Genomic DNA, 20,670 nt, shown 5'->3' on the forward strand with positions numbered 1-20,670 from the left:
AGAGGAGTGAGTGGGGGCGGAGCCCTGGGGGAAAGGGCAGAGTGAGGGTGGGGCCTTGGGGGAAGAGGCAGAGTAGGGAGGGGCCTCAGGGGAAGAGGCAGAGTAGGGAGGGGCCTCAGGGGAAGAGGCAGAGCAGGGGGCGGGGCCATGGTTTGGGCACTGGTGCCCCCCCCCCAACTTCTAGGGAGCTTCCGGTGCTTCTGCTGCCGCTTCTCTGTTTTTGTTACTTGGGCTAGGTAGATGAAAGCCAACATGGGTATGTCTACCCGTGCTGCAGGCAGGCACACCGCTGATTCTAATGTAGAGAACCCCTTAGAAATAAACAACATGAAGGTTCAAGGAGATGGTAAGAACCTTCTCTGGCACTGGTGCAGTGATGGACCACTACTGATAGCAGGAAGGAGCACATACAATCTTTTACCCGTGTCTTATTTGCTTTCAGAATTAGTTTAGATTCACTAGGCAGAAGCCCAATCTGCTGCAGCTTCTGTGCCTCTGATTTTAAAATACGCTCTCATTTGTATTATTAGGTTTTCTAAATAGCAATTATTAATACTAATCATTAAACTAAAACCTCGGGGAGACATTGCCATCTCCACTGAGGGCCCTTTGTGCCCCCGTGCTGTGTCCCAGAGTAAACACAGACCCAAGTTGAAGCCATTTGTGTAGCGATTAGTTCCAAAAAGTGCTTCCTGGCTTTGATAGCTACAAAACAGCAGAGCTTGGATTTTGAACCAGTCGTTATGCTGAGAGTGGCGTGGAGAGGGAACAGGGCCGGCTCCAGGCACCAGCCTGGCAAGCAGGTGCTTGGGGCGGCCGCTCCGGAGAGGGGCGGCACGTCCAGGTATTCGGCGGCAATTCGGCGGACGGTCCCTCACTCCCACTGGGAGCAAAGGACTTCCCGCCAAATTGTCGCCGCAGATCGCGATCGCGGCTTTTTTTTTTTTTTTTTTTTGGCTGCTTGGGGCGGCCAAAACCCTGGAGCCGGGTCTGAGAGAGAATAATGGCGGGGCAGAGCTCATACTTGGACAGTGTTAATTAGGAAATATAACGTATATTTTCCTTGAGGTGAACAAAATGCCCCAAGGGTAATTGTTGTCGCAGAGATGATGGGCGAGTGTTTTCCTCCTCTCGGGGTTGATCTCTTGCACATTGCACACGCAATAGGATTCCAGACAAGCTGTTGTGGTCACGTTGAGGAGGTGGGTTACTGCCCTCTGGTCTATTAGATGGTGCAATGCAGGAGCAGTGGAAATATTAAGGAGATATGTGGCAGTTGTAATTGGACGGATCCATAGTCCAACAAGGAACCCTACACAGATGTGTCAGAATCAGCCCAGCTTATCAATGGGAGTTATACATGGGCTCACTGGGTTACTGCCCATGGGCTAGATGCTAGCTAGGGTAAATCAGTGTCACTCCACTGGCTTCAGCTGGGAATCTGGCTCAATGACAACACACAGCCCTTTATTCCGTTCTACTCAGAGTTCTTTCACCACTGTAGTATCGAAGCACCTTCCAGCCATACAGGAACCGATGTTAACATCTGTCATGTGTGGTTCGTTCTCTCTCCTTTTCTCCCCTCTTTACACCTTCAGTGCACTCAGACATTACGTGACTAATCCTCCCCATGCCCTGTAAGGTAGGCAAGTATTATTACCCCTATTCTACAGACAGGGAAACTGAGGCAGGGTGGCTTGCTCAAGGACACACTGCAAGCTGGTGGCAGGCCAGGATTAGCACTCAGGAATTCATAATTCCTAGCCTGGATTAGTTATTCTTAAGTGGTTCAATTCATATAGTACCTGCAACTGTAGAAGATTTTTTTTTAAACCTGTCTTGAATCTGCACAATGGAAATTGCATGAGAGCTTTTGTGTGACCTTCTCTGGGGCTATCTGCCTTGGTCTGGGCCACAAAGACCACGTGAAGAACTCTCCTTGCAGCATTTCAACACTTCGCTTCCAGACGAATCATTGTAGTGCAGCCACGAGTGCTGAAAATGAGCATCAGTGGTTTAAAAGCGACTCACACTTTGTCAAAGTTCCTCCACGATTTCTTTTCAGGGTGGGGTGGACGCTCAGGGGAACTTTGGGCAAAGGCTCAGGGTGGTTTCTGACCTTGGCCACTTTGCTCATCTCTAATTTTTATAGCTGAGTAGAACACTAGCTCTGTTTGCAGCTGTGCCCAGGACACCTTCGCTAACACAAACATGTGCTGGGGGCACAGGTTCTTCACATCCCTCTGCCCACGAAGGCTCTGCACGTGCTTGCTATTGGCTCTGGCCGGTAGAGTGCTAGTACCACAGGCCTGTTGGTTCCTGTAAGAGGTCAGACTCACCCCTGCGGCGCCTCCTACTGGTTGCTTCAGGGAATCAGCTCATCCAGCGTCCGAAGCACCCTCTGCAGGCCGGTGAGCCACCTCTCCTCTGGCCCCATGCCCCTCCCAGGACCCGGCACCCCTATCACTGGGATGCTGCCCCCTGGCAGTACCCGACAGATCTGGGTCTCCCCTCCCTGGGGAACCCCCACCCCTATCCCCACCTCGCCTCAGTACCAGGCCACTGCCAGTCACCATCAAGCCCCCACTGCCTGGGGCAGACTGCAGGATCAGCCACTCATCACTGGCAAGGTGGGGTTTGGACCTGCTGCCTCTGCCTACCCAGGGCTGTCCCTTTGCAACCCCAGTACCTAGCTGGCCTTACTCTAGGCCTGCAGCCTGGGGTTTTTCCCAGGCCAGAGCTCCTCAGCTCCTCTAGCCTTCCCCCAGCCCTGCTTTCCTCAGCTCCAGGCAGCCAGGCCCTTCTCTCTCTAAAGCAGAGAGAGAACTGTCTGGATTTCTGGCTGCCCTGGCCTTTATAGGACCAGCTGGGCCTTAATTGGGGTGTGGCCCCAGCTGAGCCTGACTTCCCACTCAGCCAGGGAGCTGCTTGCCCCAGCCACAGCCCTTTCATGGGCTGCCCTTAACCCTTCTGGACCGGAGCGCAGTGACCATCCGGCTACAGTTCCCTTGCTGATGATGCACAGCCAGGTTCTTCCAGCCCCAGCCCACACATACTGTCTGCACTCCCTTTCTGTACCCAGTCCACAGCTTTCCTGACACACACACTTTCTCTGATCCCTTGGACCTGAGTCTGATCTCACACCAATTTTACACCTCCATATAGCTCCACTGACTGGAACTGGTCTGGGAGTAAATACAAGTAAACTCCAGACTTAACATTCCCGGGGCCAAATTCATCAGTTGCAAAAACCCACTGAAATCAGTGGGGTTCTGGCAGGGATAAATTTGGTCCTGTCTCATCCCAAAAATCAAGATCTTGAGAGTGGGATAGAAAATAATTGATATTCATAGCTTATCAGGCCAGAAGGGAGCACCGTGATGATGGTCTGACCTCTCGTGTAATATAGGCGGTAGGCGTTTGAACCAAAGCAGATCTTTTTTTCTGGGGGTAGAGGGGGTGCATGAAAGGGGGCGGGAGTTTGGCCGGTCAGTCCTGGTAGAGGGATTTTGAAGGTCGTTGTTGAAATACTGGTGTATCCTAAAAGAGACCCTTAAATAGGGTTACCATATTTTGTGCCTCCAAATGGAGGACACTCCCAGGGGCCCCGGCCCCGCCCCCAGCCCCGCCCACGCCCCTGCCCCAACTCCACCCCCTCCCAAAGTCTCCGCCCCCTCCCCTGCTTCCCGCGAACATTTGAGTCGCGGGAAGCCTGTAGCAGGTAAGGGGCGGTGTGGGGGGAGGAGGCGTGGCCCAGGCTGGCCCCCCGGCGGCTCCAGCCTGGGTCGGCTCGGGCCCTGGGGTGCCGGCCCCGGCCCGCCCAGCACTGCCGGCCCCCGGCGGCCCGGCGCACCCCCCGGCCCCGCGGCCCAGCGGACCCCCCGGCTCCCAGCCCCGCGGACCTCCCGGCCCAGCGGACCCCCCGGCTCCCGGCCCCGCGGGCCCCACGGCTCGCGGGCCCAGACTGGCTCCCGGCCCCGTGGCCCCCCCGGCTCGCGGCCCCGCGGACCTCCCGGCCCCATGGCCCAGCGGACCCCCCGGCCCCGCGGACCCCCCGGCTCCCCCGGCCCCACGGCCCAGCGGACCCCGCGGCCCAGCGGACCCCGCGGCCCAGCGGACCCCCGGCCCCGGACTGGCTCCCGGCCCCGCGGCCTCCCGGCCCGGCACTGCAACCCCGGCCCGGCACCGCGCGCCCGGCCCGGCTCCTGGCCCGGCACCATGCCCCCGGCCCCGGCCAAAGAGGCCCCGGCCGAGCCCTCCCGATTTTCCCGGACATGCCCGGCTTTTGGGGATTTCCCCCCAGACGGGGATTTGAGCCCCCAAAAGCCGGACATGTCTGGGAAAATCCAGACGTATGGTAACCCTACCCTTAAAGGCAGCTGCAAAGGTGCAATAGCAGGTGTGACGCCACCACAGACACCACCAGTGAGATGGCACAAGTAGATACACCTACATGCAGACTTCCAACACTGAGTAACATCCCGCAGCTGCCAGGGCTTTGCCTCTTATCATGTGACCTGGCTGGGCCTTTTGAGTGTCTTCAGGAGTTCAAGGTTCGATGTAAGCAGCCTTCAGGAGAGGAAAATATAGAATAGAGGTTCTGGCTCTGTGAGATTTGACAGGAGCAACAGCGCTGAGATCTGGCAGTGAAGGACCAAAAGGATAGAAAGCAATCAAACAGTGTAAACAGCTCCCTGGCCAAGCCAGCTGCTCTCCATCTTCTCACACAAGTGCAGCTTTATGTAAGGCATCTGAGGTACTTCCCTGCTGCGGGCACCAGCAGCTTGTGCTGTTTGTTTGCAGGGAGTAATTGGAGGCACAGCTCTCATGCTGGATACCGAAAGTTCTATAACAATTCTCACTATCGCAGGCTCCCAGCCAGCAGGGTAAGGAGAGATGTGGGGATCTTTTGAGAACGACACTTCAGGAGAATTATGTAACTAAATTCAATGTTGCCGTGCTCCTGGTTGTGGATGTTACAAGGAACACTGTGGCTGGTGTTTGCAGATGAGCTGGAAAATAAGTCCTAGCAAAGGAAGTGTGAGCATCAGGACCTGATTCCCATAGACCTCACTGATAGGAGTAACCTTACTGAAGTCAAAGTGACTGGGAGTGGACGATGAGTGTCTGGCTTTTCCATCAGGTGTAGCCAGCAACGTAGTTCAGACTTTTGTGAAAGTTCCTCCATAATTTAGTGCTGCCTGGTCCAGGTTCGTTTGTAGGGTTTTTTGTCCCCCACCCCCGATGGACTACTGGTCTCACCCAGTCTAACAGTCAACCTCATGACACCACAATACAGAATGCAGGAAATAGATACAAAAAATCTGTACCTCTGTTTTGTGTATGGTGAGCTGCTCTGTGCTAATTCATGAAGAATGAATGCTGATTTGATTATGTCAAGTATCAGGGGGTAGCCGTGTTAGTCTGTATCTACAAAAACAACAAAGAGTCTGGTGGCACCTTAAAGACTAACAGATTTATTTGGGCATAAGCTTTCGTGAGGTTTTTACTCACGAAAGCTTATGCCCAAATAAATCTGTTAGTCTTTAAGGTGCCACCAGACTCTTTGTTGGATTTGATTATGGGGACATTTGCTGTATGACTATGTTGAGTTAAATCAACAGTGTTTTGGGGAAACAAATAGGCAGGTGAAACAATGACTCTAGACAAGTCATCCCCCCAGCAAACACGGGGAGTTACTGAAGAGCCCTTGGCCCAGAGGAGACGGGCTCAGCCTCCCATGGACCCCAGCCAACTGGTTGTGGGTTAGCAGAGCCCCGAAGCCCAGGAACTGAGAAAACAAAGAATTCTGGCTGGTTACCACGTGACTCTCTCTCTAGAGGGGAGGCAGCAGCTGTCGGACACAGTTGTTGAGAAGCTATTCAGACTGACACACCCAGCGACACCTGTTAGGCCTTCCTAGGCTTCCCTCCGGGGATGGTTAGCCTCCAGGTAAGATCCACCTGTGTACAGACAGTCTGCTGTTTTAAAATCCCTTGTCTGTTATGTTGCACTTTATTCCTTCTGGTAAGAACCAACAACGTGGGGGTATAAGGAGGCTGGCGGGTCACTCTTTCCCCCACTAGTCACCGATCCTGAAGGGAAGGACCACAGGTGCCAAACCCAACTGGACCTGCTGGGTGCACATGGTGGATAAACACAGGGTCCAGGCAAAGTGTGGGAGAACTGAGGGATTCCACCCCAGGAGAAGTAAAGGCCTGACACCTGAGCGGGGTGCATCAGAGAGTCAAAGAGGGGGCAGAGGCGCAGCCAACCCTGCAACTGTGATCCCTTTCCATTATTATTTATATTACTGTAGTGTCTTGAGGTCCCCAACACGGCAGGTGCTGCGCAAACCCATAAAACCAAACAGCTGCTGCCCTAAGAGCTTAGTCTAAATAAACAAGGCAGAAAAAGGGAAACGGAGGTAAAGTGACTCACCTGGGGTCACATAGCAAATCAGTGGCAGAACAAGGAACATAGCCTAGCGCTCCCAAGTCCCAAGCTTGTGCCTTGCACCCTGGACCACACTGCCGCTGCTATTTGTATAATAGGTGATGCAAAAAACACTGCACAGCAGATAGAATATCTCCAGCTTGATCCCAAGCCAATAAAGTCAGTGGAGAGCCTGCCAGGCTCAGACTCCTAGTTTGATTAAAGCAGGTGCACTGGGATTTCAGCAACAAGTGCCTTGTTATAATTACAGGTGATTGCATTGTTTGGAGACAGCTTTTAGCAAGTCTGTCCATTCTCATTTTCTTTGTGCAAAGGTTTAATATTTCTGCTCATGGGCAACGGGGCCGATGTGCTCTGGAAAGGGTAGTGACCTTATGGGGGCTACTGTTTGTCTAATATTGTTGATCTAGAGGGTTCCAGCAATTAGCGAGCCCGCTGGATTAGATGCACAGCTGCCTCTTCAAACAAGGTTTGTTGACCGTGACAAAACGATGGGTTTAAAATAGAGATTGTAAGAGTGATGACAGAGTAAATAGCTTCCCTAGGGGCTACTGCCACAAGCCTAGAGCTTGCCGGTCCTCCTGAATTCCCTCCTGAGTGGAGGAGATGGCCAGGAGATGGCAGAGGAATAACAGTAAGTGAGTCTGACATGAACTGACCACAAAGAGGAAGGGGAAAGACGCATCCAGCAAGTAGAATCTTCTCCTTAACGCCCCCTGACCTTTGTCGCTTTCAGACCAAATCAGGGGAAGGAGATGGAACTCGCAGGGGACCAGTCACGACCCTAATACTACGGGGAAAGGAGTGGCACCTTCTCACTATTTGGCTTCTAAAAGATACTTAAAGAAATATTCAGCCAAAGCCTATTATCAAAGTTTGGCCAGTCTTTAGCCAAATGCCTGTTTCTGGCTGAATTTCTCTCCAGTCCTAACCAATGCAGTTCTAATATTCCCTGCATCTATTGTGCCAGAAGATCCCAGAGCATTCCAAATGTGTACACCAGATTCTACCCTGAAATACACTTGCACAACGCCTGCTGAAGCCCACGAGAGCCGTTTGTGTGTGTCGAGGGGCAGGAGAGAGAAAGAGCTATGCTTTGAAAATAAAAATCAATTGTAGGGATAACACCATTCCACCCTGCAAACCCGTTATGAAAATGTAACTGCTCAAGCACAAAATCCACTCACCTGTCTTTACCGTGATGATTATTACCACTTATATAGAATGTTACAGGCCGAATTATCTGCTCTCATAGGTCCACTGATTTCAGGAGTTATGCCATCACAGATTTGGCCCTGCACATTCAGAGCATTTTACCAATACTACCTAATTTGCCCTCAGAACACTGGGAGATAGAGAGACAGGTGGGGAAATTATGACCAGAGTTAAGTGATCTGTCTATGGCCACACAGCAAGTCAGTGGCAGAGCTGGGAATGGACTCTAGGTCTCCTGGCTCCCAGTTCTGTGCTTTAATCCATAGACCATACTTCTTAAGAATGAAACACCTCATCAAACAAAAACAAGTCATAATATTTTACTGGTCCATCCAAACAAATTGCCCACCTGGGCAAGTGCATGAGTAGATTTTTGCAAGGATGGTAAACTTCTGTATAGTATAGTGAAGATTAACTGTTATTTTTGTTAAATGATGGATAGTAATTTCTAGTAATCAGCTACAAAGGCATTCATATGTTTACTGTATTGGTAGCATTTATTGATAACATTAAATATTTAAAGTGTATTAAGATCTCCCAACTATGTATTAATTTTAAGTAATTCTTCATAAACACAACCAAATACTGTAATTTTAATATAAACATTGTATCAGTCGTTCATAAAGGGTTTAGTATTTTTCTTGAATGTAGTTTGACGATTCTCCTGTTCCCATGCTAAATAGCAGGCCAAATATTATGGAACATTTCTCAGAAATATTTCAGCGAGTTCTGAACAGATCTCACTTTGATGATATCAGTGACACTTCTTATTTACTTTATGAACATTTGTGCGAGCAACTCTTTGTTCATGAGAATGTTCCCTGCAGAGCAAAGTCTCACAAACACTTGTGAGAATAAGCCTTCACGCAAAGCTGCAAACTGGGGGTGATTATGTGGCCATCTTGAAATGCCTATAAAAGAACGAAAACAGTGCCATGTGACCTAGGTGACCAACTGCACCTTCAAACAATGCCACGTGACAGGTGACCAAGTAAACATTCATGGCAAACAGTTCACGAGCAGCCCCACGGCTGGAATTTGTTGACACAAAATACTTGCCAAATAACTGAATATCAACCAGCGTCATAAAAAGCACCTCCTGTGTACAGACAACTTGCAAACAGGAAAGGGGGCTGAATTTGCTAAATAAACTGCGGGTAGCAAAGTGCTTGCCTACCTCTGTTCACTCATGAGTAAACATGATTGTGGTTGGACAATGCTGACAGCTCCAGAAGAACATTTAGCGTACGTGGACAAAGGAAGACTAATTGCAGTTGAATCAAAGATTACAGGGTGGAAAGACCGACTGTCACTGGTCAGGGTTCATCCTGGTCCAGGGTCCAGGGTCATTCCTTTCATTGCATTCTGAAGTCATTTGTTTGGGACTGTCTTTTGTCCCATGTCCGTGCAGCAGGTAGCACAGTGAGATCCTGGTATATGACTAAGGCTCCTAGGGGCGACAGTGGTACAAATAATAAATACTAATGATACAATAATTTGTTTGGTTCACATTTAAATATCCCAAATGATGGGACTTCCACTAAGTTTTCCTGGGAGCCTGTTCCACAGGCTGATGCGCTCTACAAATTTGTTAGTCTCTAAGGTGCCACAAGGACTCCTCGTTGTTTTTGCTGATACAGACTAACATGGCTACTGCTCTGAAACCTGTCTACAAACATTGTACTTCCCAATATTAAGCGTAAGTTTTCCTTTGCTTAATTTCATCCCATTACTTATGCCTTAACCACCTCAGAACGGCCTGAATAATTCCTCTTTTCTTCAAATACTTGTAAAGAGCCCCCTCAGATGGCACTTAGCCAAGCAAGACATGTTTAACCCTCTTAATCTTCCTTGTAAATCAGTCCCTCCAGCCTCTAAATCATTTTCACTGCTCTTGTCTGAATTCCTTCCAATTTATCGGCGTCAGCTTGGTAATGAAGTGCCTGTAAATGATCACACAATTTTATGTCTTATCAGTGTGACCAGTGAAATAAGAAACACAGTGGGTCAAAAATCTCTGACCCAAGGGCTAAGAGTAGCTCTGAGCCAGTCAGATACTAGTGCAATTCCTCCGGTATCTCTCCATGGTATTGAAACACTTATTTACCCCACAGCAGCCACATAGTCATTGTGATTAATTTTACCCTATGGTATCTTAACACTAACGGGTACATTCACCTAACCAGCTGTCTTCCAAACTAACTGCTGCAGGCCCTGGCAGATTCCACCTCTGTCCTGCCATTTCCGCTGCATCCTGGCTCCCGTTTTCTTCGTGTGATTGTGCTGACAGAGCAGGAGAGGCCTGGTGAAATGTGCGGAGCTGGGGCAAAGGGGACACAGCAACCCAATGGCTGACAGAAAAGCACCCTTCCTAGACCAGGAGGGAAAGGAGGAAGTAGGGCAGTTGGGGAAAAAGCCAGGCAAGTGAGCCTCCCTCTTCAGGCAGATTTGTGTGCCTGAGGTAAGCTCTGAAAACGGTCTGCTACTCACTTGATCCAGAGCACCCCATCAAATCCTGCCAGGCAAGGGGATCTAACCAAGTCTACTTCAAGAACACTCGTGAGATGGCTCAAGCTATCGAGGGCGTGCATATCTGGAAAGCCACGAAATACTAGAAAGGCAGTGTGTTCCCTTCCGTCGTTACCACGGTGGAGTTGTCAGAGATGCCCCAGCCAAGCAATGGGGCTGGACACAGGGAGGTTGGCCTAAAAAGAGTGCAGAGTTCCTACTCCACATGCTCAAAAATGCTGAGCGTAATGCTGAACTCAAAGGTCTTGCTGTGGATTCTCTGGTGACTGAGCACCTCCAGGTCAACAAGGCCCCCAAATGAGCAGGCGTATCTATAGAGCTTATGGTCATATCAACCCCTACATGAGCTCCCCCGTCACACTGAGATGATCCTCACTGAGAAGGAGCAGATTGTTCCAAAGCCGGAAGAGGAAGTTGCTCAGAAGAAAAAGATCTCTTAAAAGAAGCCGAAGAAGCACAAACGTATGGCTCGGGAATAAATCTGACGTAACGGACATAAATAAAAAAGAAAACTGAAAAAAAAATGGATGCCAATGTCACCATGCTTGGTGCCGTAGAAACGCAGGGGCCTGTGACTGAGAGACAGGCCCTTTTATGTCTCCCCTCAGAACTCCATTGCAAAGGTAAACACCTAGGAGCTGTAGCTCAGAATATCGATGTGCCTGGTAGCATCTGATCTGCATGAACACACAGTACAAACAAGATGTATCTGGGAGTGTTTCGTTACCACTCCAGTAAATAAAAACCAGGCCCTTTTATCACTTTAAGTGGGTCATTTTTCATCCAGAGGTGTCTGGAATTCAAACAGGGCAATAAACTCCAGCTACTCATCTTTGCCCTGTCAAATGTATACAGGCCGGCTACCAGCAAGGCTCATGTGCTACAGGGGCCAGATGGAGATCAGTCTCTACCCAGTGGAGAGGGAAGTGTGGGTCAGCCCCACCCTCCCCTTGCAGGGGAGGAGGGGCTGAAGGGAATTCATTAACCTGGAGGGCACGCTCCCATTCTGTGCCAACATCTTTCAAGAAGACAGGGAGGGAAATTTCCTCCTTGCATTCCCCTCCCACTGATTGCAGCCTGGCCTGCCAGTGTGACTTTGCTACAGCGTCCAGGACAAGCACAGGGAGGTAAGGAGCCTTATTTTCAGCTGTCAGTGAGAAGCAGGGTCAGTAAGCAGAGACTAAACCTGATTGGTTTCCAATACCCCTGGCCAATGTCACTGCCTCAGCTTAGCCGGCTTTTCAGAAACAATGTACCCCTGAAGGCAATGAGAATTCTTTCCACTGACATCTATGTGATGTGTGGGGCAGCTGGCTTTTTAGATTGAGCTGCAAGAGGTGGGAACCCCAGAATGACCCACCCCCTTCTCTGCCAATCCCCCAGTGAGACTTTTTCCATGTTTCTTGGAGACTAAAGTCTGCTGTGGTCCAGAGATGGGAACCCAAGAAACTAATTTAAAGCTGCTAATTTGGGGATGTGTTTAAATCCTCAAGATAAAAGGAGAAGGGTAGTAACACAATACTTAATAATGACATAAATAATTAGCCAGAAGACTGGCTTGCTAAATTAGTGCCACCTCAGATTGGATCTTGTTGGCTGTTTCTCAAGTAGGATCAGGCTAACTTTGCATGGGGAAGCTTCAGGGAAACCTCAGGTACTGCAGGAAGTGCTGCTTGTTATTCAGTGGGTTGTGTTCTTGGCTCTGAATCGGAGTTAGGGATGGGCTAAGCTGTCGGAGGTGCCATCTTTCAGATACAAAGCAAACTTGACGTCCTTATTTCTTGAGAGCATTGACTGTGACATGGTACCTCACACAATGTGTTTGCCTCTCTCATACCACTGTCCTTGTTTCTTAATCACATCTGAATTTCTTTGTAAAGGTAGAATTTTAATTTCTCTGTCCTCCTTTGAGCTTCTGATTGCTCTTTTATAACTAAACAAGATGACGTTTGTAACTGAAAATTAATGATGACATATTTTGTACCTTGTACTGTAATCCAGAAACCTTTAAACATGAAGATTTAACCCCACAAAAACTCTAATGGTGCTTTTCAGAAAGGTCGGGGCATTTAAGTGGCACTGTGGTCCAATGGGTAAGGCACCAGACTGGGACTTACAAGACCTAGATTCTATTCCTAGCTCTGCTACTGACCTACTGTGTAACCTTGAATAAGTCACTTCACCTCTATGTGCCTCTGTTTTCCCTCCAACATTTATCGGTCCTGTTTAGACTGTAAGCTCTTTGAGGCCTGGTCTACACTACGAGTTTAGGTGGAATTTAGCAGCATTAAATCGAATTAACCCTGCACCCGTCCACACAACGAAGCCATTTTTGTCGACATAAAGGGCTCTTAAAATCAATTTCTGTACTCCTCCCCGACGAGGGGAGTAGCGCTGAAATCGACATTGCCGGTTTGAATTAGGGTTAGTGTGGACGCAATTTGACGGTATTGGTCTCCGGGAGCTATCCCACAGTGCACCATTGTGACCGCTCTGGACAGCAATCTGAACTCGGATGCACTGGCCAGGTAGACAGGAAAAGCCCCGTGAACTTTTGAATTTCATTTCCTGTTTCCCCTGCGTGGAGAGCTGATCAGCACAGGTAACCATGCAGTCCCAGAATCGAAAAAGAGCTCCAGCATGGACCGTACGGGAGGTACTGGATCTGCTCGCTGTATGGGGAGATGAATCCGTGCTATCAGACCTCCGTTCCAAAAGATGGAATGCCAAAACATTAAAAAAAATCTCCAAGGCCATGATGGACAGACTATAGGCTGAGCAAGTGCAGAATGGTGGTTCACTCGACTTCCCTGTAAGCCAACTGCCCTCTCCTCCCCCCTTTGATCTCTGCTTGCAGAGGCAATAAAGTCAGTGTTGTTTCAAATTCATGCATTCTTTATTACTTCATCACACAAATGGGGGGATAACTGCCAAGGAAGCCCGGGAGGGGTGGGGGAGGAGGGAAGCAATGGGAGGGGTTGTTGTACAGGCACCCCCTAGAATGGCATGCAGCTCATCATTTCTGCAGGATGTCTGGGGCTCTTACCCGGAGCGGCCGCTTGCATCTGGTTCTTTAGTAGGCTTGCCTGATATTCTAGGCAGCACTGAATCTCTATTAGACAAAACTTAAAGAAGAGAATGACCTGGGGAGTCGTTCCCATTTTTGTCTAGGCGCCCCCGACCGACCTCACGGAGGCCGGCCAGGAGCACCCATGACAGCAGCAGATGGTACAGTATGACTTCCCTGCACTATTCGTGTAGCTGAAGTTGCGTATCTTAGGTCAACCCCCCCCCCCCCACACACACACCACCACCACCAGTGTAGACCTAGCCTAAGGGTAAGTGGTATTAAGAATGCAAAACAGGAAGAGAAGTTTATTTGAACAAGGCCATAATTAAGTGCCTCAGGGCTATCAGAACCACTATGGTTGATGTTTCCTACATCTAACTAAGAGGTGTCAAGCAGAAGGAATTTATAAATAGCAGGGGGTGACATACAACTAGATACACAAAGGGATTTAGACACCTAACTGCCACTTTAGACACCTCAACTCTTTTTCAGCTGCTGTCTAACTCTGTAGGTGCCTAAAGTCCCATGCACCTAATTTCCACTCGTAAAGTCCCTTAGGCACCTAAAATTCTGTCATTGGACATGCACCCAACATTTTAAGGTCCTGATACATGCCTTAACCCCAGCGGAATCCTCAACCTAGACATTCCCCCTGCCTATCTCACCTGCAGGACCCAATCCAATAGGTGTTCTCAGGGGCCATCTAACATTCAACACTACAGAAAACCTAGGAACTGCCCCTTCCCCCTGTGCTTAGACGTTTGGCTGCGTGTGTGTTCTCCCTGTGTGCTGCCCCAGCTCTGTGCAGACAGCTGGCACAGCAGATCTTGTGTGAACCGTCCAATGACCACAAGATTTGTTAAGGGACGAAGGCACCAGGCCAGGTTTATTGTCAACAAAGCACGGTAATAGCACCTGGCAGACTCTACGAGGATACTAAGACATGTATGCCCATGACAATGGACACAGCTCAGTGAATGGTGGGAGTTTCCATTTCCCCCTTGGTTGCACAAAGATACTTCCTCTGAGATACATTTTTATACCCTGATAGAAACAAGTTATGTACTGCCCCTCTGACATAGTGAGTTACTGCCCCCTGACGTGACTAGTTATCACCCATCACCTTGTACATGTTGGTTCGCTTAAAACATTTGTATTACATACTGTCATCCTGATCTTATTTTTCAGGAGGAGACAGTGAGTTCCTGTTATCCTTGGGGAATGTTTTTGTACCATCCTTGATATCAGGATGTTCTGGTGCCACTTGATATCGGGATGTGTTTGCGTGAGTACTCACTCTATGCTTAGCACTTCTTAAGAATGTGTAGTTTTGCAAAATTAGCCCTGTTCTTGCTAAATTCTATGAGCAGGTTCTGCCTCATACCAGGCCTTTAATACAAGGGCTTATGTCTCAGGCTCTCTTCCTACTACACCCCCTAAATAACTTTTAGGCCTGGAACTCACCCAGGATGTAGGAGACCACTGGTTCAATTCGCACTCTGCGTAATGTGGGATTTGAACCCACCTCTCCCATTGGTGAGGCGAGTGCCCTAACCAGGGGACTTTGGAACAAGGTACAGGATAGACACCAATCCCAGAATATCGCATAGCCCAGGGCTTCGGGCACTCACCTGAGAGATGGGAGACGTGCTTTCAACTCCCTGCTCCCCACCAGGCAACATGGGGATTTGAACCCAGCTCTTCTGTATCAGGGTGAGTGCTTAGACACTGGCCTAAAGGTTATTTTTGTGGAAAGGGAGTGGGAGGGGGCACCAACTCCTTGGGTTTTTTTAGAGAAAGGGCTAAGGTGCCTTACTCCAGGAGAGGTTTCATGGCTGTGACTCCCCAGCAGAGAGAAGTGTCTCCCCCGAGCCTGGAATTAGGTGCCACACTCCCTTTGAGGGCTTAGGCCACCTTCCTCTCCTCAGCATTTCCTATTGGCTGGCTTAGGTGGCTCCCTGCCCGGCATGCTGGTGTCTGTGGAGCCCATTCTATGGTGCCTGTTTCTCCCCATTCATTGTATTCATTGAATTAGATGCCTAACTCAGGCCTGTGGATTCCATCAGGGACAAAGTGAAGAGTTGCAAGTTAGGTGAGGCTAGGCTCCCTTTGTGGATCTAGCCCTAAACATCCCTTCCCCTACAGTGCAAAGCTGCAGCCTTTAAGCCATTTTCAGCAGCTAAGGTACAGATGCCATCTGCTCATGGAAGGGTTGAAAGCAGGTTCAGAGTCTGAATCTATGGCTTGGGCCCTTCGAAACGCCACAGGACAGGAAGAAGACGACCACACCCGCTCCACTTAAGCAGGCTTTCCAAAGAGCTGCGGTCTAAAGAGGGGCCAAAAGCGGTAGCTCAGCCAGCGCTGGACAATCCATGATCCATGTGAATGTTAATGTTCATTGGCTGATGTCAAAAACAATTCAGCTAAAGCAGGAGGAGAAACACAAGGAATACAAGGGCAGCCTCGGAAGGAGCCAACTGTGTGACTAATGCAGCTACCTTCTGAGTAATGCTTGAACAGAAACATAAATAATAATTAATCCAATTCTACTCTTTCAGGAGAATGGAGTGGAGCCCTCTGTGTTTGGACAAAAGCAGGCCTCTGTGTTTAATGACAAGAAAATCCTTGTGAATTTTTATTACTTACTGTAAAGGCTGTAAAAACCCTACATTAGGAAATAAACCTTGCAGCTGATTTATGGTGTGGCCACGGGGGCAGACGCTTTTTAATTTGCTTACATTTCAGCGAGATGTTGCAAGAAATGGTTGGTCAGTAGAAGAGGCTTTCCCCCTCGTTTTGGTACCCAACCCAATATGCCAGTATGATGCTAGGAGACATGCTGCACCTGGGGGTTTGGATGAGGTGTAAAACCAAAGGCCTGAATGCTTGTGCTAAGAGCCCATGTCATTTCTTTGCACAATAGGTGTGTTGAGGCCAAACACTTTGCTTAGGGAGCCAGTGTGGCTTAAAATGCAAACCAGTGGCTTGTAACTCTGTCCACCACGGTTCTGTTCCTGGCTCTGGCTGGCATTGGGCAAGTCATAGAATCATAGAATATCAGAGTTGGAAGGGACCTCAAGAGGTCATCTAGTCCAACCCCCTGCTCAAAGCAGGACCAATTCCCAGCTAAATCATCCCAGCCAGGGCTTTGTCAAGCCGGGCCTTAAAAACCTCCAAGGAAGGAGACTCCACCACCTCCCTAGGTAACGCATTCCAGTGTTTCACCACCCTCCTAGTGAAATAGTTTTTCCTGATATCCAACCTGGACCTCCCCCACTGCAACTTGAGACCATTGCTCCTTGTTCTGTCATCTGCCACCACTGAGAACAGCCGAGCTCCATCCTCTTTGGAACCCCCCTTCAGGTAGTTGAAGGCTGCTATCAAATCCCCCCTCATTCTTCTCTTCTGGAGACTAAACAATCCCAGTTCTCTCAGCCTCTCCTCATAAGTCATGTGCTCCAGACCCCTAATCATTTTTGTTGCCCTCCGCTGGACTCTTTCCAATTTTTCCACATCCTTCTTGTAGTGTGGGGACCAAAACTGGACACAGTATTCCAGATGAGGCCTCACCAATGTCGAATAAAGGGGAACGATCACGTTCCTCGATCTGCTGGCAATGCCCCTACTTATACAGCCCAAAATGCCGTTAGCCTTCTTGGCAACAAGAGCACACTGTTGACTCATATCCAGCTTCTCGTCCACTGTGACCCCTAGGTCCTTTTCAGCAGAACTGCTACCTAGCCATTCGGTCCCTAGTCTGTAGCAGTGCATGGGATTCTTCCGTCCTAAGTGCAGGACTCTGCACTTGTCCTTGTTGAACCTCATCAGGTTTTTTTCTGCCCAATCCTCTAATTTGTCTAGGTCCCTCTGTATCCGATCCCTACCCTCTAGTGTATCTACCACGCCTCCTAGTTTAGTGTCATCTGCAAACTTGCTGAGAGTGCAGTCCACACCATCCTTCAGATCATTAATAAAGATATTAAACAAAACCGGCCCCAGGACCGACCCTTGGGGCACTCCACTTGAAACCGGCTGCCAACTAGACATGGAGCCATTGATCACTACCCGTTGAGCCCGACGATCTAGCCAGCTTTCTATCCACCTTACAGTCCATTCATCCAGCCCATACTTCTTTAACTTGGTGGCAAGAATACTGTGGGAGACAGTATCAAAAGCTTTGCTAAAGTCAAGAAATAACACATCCACTGCTTTCCCCTCATCCACAGAGCCAGTTATCTCATCATAGAAGGCAATTAGGTTAGTCAGGCACGACTTCCCCTTCGTGAATCCATGCTGACTGTTCCTGATCACTTTCCTCTCCTCTAAATGTTTCATAATTGATTCCTTGAGGACCTGCTCCATGATTTTTCCAGGGACTGAGGTGAGGCTGACTGGCCTGTAGTTCCCCGGATCCTCCTTCTTCCCTTTTTTAAAGATGGGCACTACATTAGCCTTTTTCCAGTCATCTGGGACCTCCCCCGATCGCCATGAGTTTTCAAAAATAATGGCTAATGGCTCTGCAATCTCACCCGCCAACTCCTTTAGCACCCTCGGATGCAGCGCATCCGGCCCCATGGACTTGTGCACGTCCAGTTTTTCTAAATAGTCCCGAACCACTTCTTATTTCTCCTCAGAGGGTTGGCCACCTTCTCCCCATGCTGTACTGCCCAGTGCAGCAATCTGGGAGCTGACCTTGTGCGTGAAGACAGAGGCAAAAAAATCATTGAGTACATTAGCTTTTTCCACATCCTCGGTCACTAGGTTGCCTCCCTCATTCAGTAAGGGGCCCACACTTTCCTTGATTTTCTTCTTGTTGCTAACATACCTGAAGAAACCCTTCTTGTTACTCTTAACATCTCTTGCTAACTGCAACTCCAAGTGTGATTTGGCCTTCCTGATTTCACTCCTGCACGCCTGAGCAATATTTTTATACTCCTCCCTGGTCATTTGTCCAATCTTCCACTCCTTATAAGCCTCTTTTTTGCGTTTAAGATCAGCAAGGATTACACTGTTTAGCCAAGCTGGTCGCCTGCCATATTTACTATTCTTTCTACACATCGGGATGGTTTGTTCCTGCAACCTCAATAAGGATTCTTTAAAATACAGCCAGCTCTCCTGGACCCCTTTGCCCTTCATGTTATTCTCCCAGGGGATCCTGCCCATCTGTTCCCTGAGGGAGTCAAAGTCTGCTTTTCTGAAGTCCAGGGTCCGTCACTTCATTTCTCTGTACTGCAGTTTCCCTATCTGTAAAATAAGGATACGGTGCTCCATCTGCGAAGTTTTGTGATCTGCTGATGGAAAAGCACTATATAAGAATATGGTCTTCTTATTAAATACATAGTGGCTGCCTAAAATTCCCTCTGCAGCTGGATTTGACTTTCTTAGTTTTGGTGGATTCTGTCAAGCAGCTGCCCTTTTCCATCTCAGAGGTGGCTGCATGTCAGTGGTAGTGAAGTGATTCCATGTATGTAAAGCTTGTAAAGGACTCTGGGATAAAGATTCCCTCCTAAATGGAATGTATTGTCCCCCTCATCTTCTGAAGGGGAGGGAGGGAGACTGCCACAAACGACTATCATCAGGCAGGACTCGGGACAGCAGGTTTCTTCTGAGATGTCTCTGTCAGGGCTAGTCAAAATTCCAATGAAACTGTTTTTCATCAGAAAATTGGATTTTTAGAGAAAATGGAATGTTTTGCACAACAGTGTCTATTTTCTGTTGAAAGATTGACTTTTTATAAAGAAAAACTACATCTCCCATGATTCACTGCAGCTAGGGATTCTCATGATACACCATGGTGGCTTAGCAAGAGGAGAGACCGCATTGCATCATGGGAGATATAGTGAACATGGAACCCAACCCATCAAGGAGAATGGAGGCACCTGAACAACAATTACCATGAGACACTACGGCAGTATTTCCTAATCAAAAGATTTTTCAGACAAAAATTTTCAGGTTTTGATTTTTTTTCATTGAGAAAATTAGTAGTAGTTGTAGTTTTTGTCAAAATTTTCCACTGAGGGTAGGGTTTAGACCAGCTCTATTATTGATCCATTTACAACGCACTCTTCACAATGTTACCTGAGTACAGGCTAGTTTCACTGTTGCTCTGCAGATTAATTCCAGTGTTGCCATTCTCATAATTTAATCATGGATTACACACTATTTGTGTAACCCTTCTGCCAAGCGGTGGAGCTTCCTCTCAAAATGACAAAACAATACCAGCTCAAGCCTCCACCCAGAAATCTGGGAAAACTAAGCACCCCAACTGGGCACCTCTAAGAGGCAATACTTCACTACTTGCAAGCACTAAGTCTTAGGGTATGTCTACACTACCCACCGGATTGGCGGGTAGTGATCGATCTATCAGGGATCGATTTATCGTGTCTAGTATAGACATGATAAAATTGATTCCCCAATCGCTCTGCTGTCGACTCCGGAACTCCACCATGGTGAGAGGCGGAAGCGGAGTCGACGGGGGAGCGGCAGAAGTCGACTCGCCACCGTCCTTACAGCCAGGTAAATTGACCCAATATACGCTGACTTCAGCTACACGATTCGTGTAGCTGAAGTTGTGTATCTTAGGTCGAAACCCCCCCCCCAAAGTGTAGACCAGGCCTTGTATTAAGAGGAGAGGGAATACAGCATTAATTTTGTGACAACACTGCAACAAAGACTCAAAAGTTCGCAGACGATATGTAAACACCCACTATATCCTGGAGAAACCTCACTAACTTAAGTTAAACCTTATTGAACTTAGTTTAAGTGTCTCAGGAGCTCATTGTAGTAAAAATGCAAATGTTTACGTGTTATTGTGGGGTTGTATGTAACTTGTCAAGGAGACATGACCAATGTAAACCTTGGGCAGTATTATGAGCTCCAGAGGACTCTTAAACAATAGGCTAAGACAAGAATAAACTATTACTTGAGTAGGGTTTCATAGGAAACACTTGAGAGGAAGGGAATACAAATTATCCACCTACAGCTCCATGCTTTTGAGGAGAAATCCATTGTTTGGCTGATTCCCTAGTCACAAAAAGAACAGGAGTACTTGTGGCACCTTAGAGACTAACAAATTTATTAGAGAATAAGCTTTCGTGGGCTACAGCCCACTTCTTCGGATGCATATAGAATGGAACATATATTGAGGAGATATATATACACACATACAGAGAGCATGAACAGGTGGGAGTTGTCTTACCAACTCTGAGAGGCCAATTAAGTAAGTAAAAAAAAACCTTTTGAAGTGATAATCAAGCTAGCCAAGTACAGACAGTTTGATAAGAAGTGTGAGAATATACTTACAAGGGGAGAAAGATTCAATGTTTGTAATGGCTCAGCCATTCCCAGTCCTTATTCAATCCTAAACTGATTGTATCTAGTTTGCATATCAATTCCAGCTC

General features: G+C 48.3%; 1 pseudogene; it reads left to right on the plus strand.

The window, feature by feature from the left end:
* Nucleotides 1-252: 252 nt before the first annotated feature.
* LOC128827913 (60S ribosomal protein L17-like) lies at nt 253-10,651 on the plus strand (annotated as a pseudogene).
* The last annotated feature ends 10,019 nt before the right edge of the window (nt 10,652-20,670 follow it).

Source organism: Malaclemys terrapin, chromosome 22 (assembly GCF_027887155.1).
Source record: "Malaclemys terrapin pileata isolate rMalTer1 chromosome 22, rMalTer1.hap1, whole genome shotgun sequence".
NCBI lineage: Eukaryota > Metazoa > Chordata > Testudines > Emydidae > Malaclemys > Malaclemys terrapin.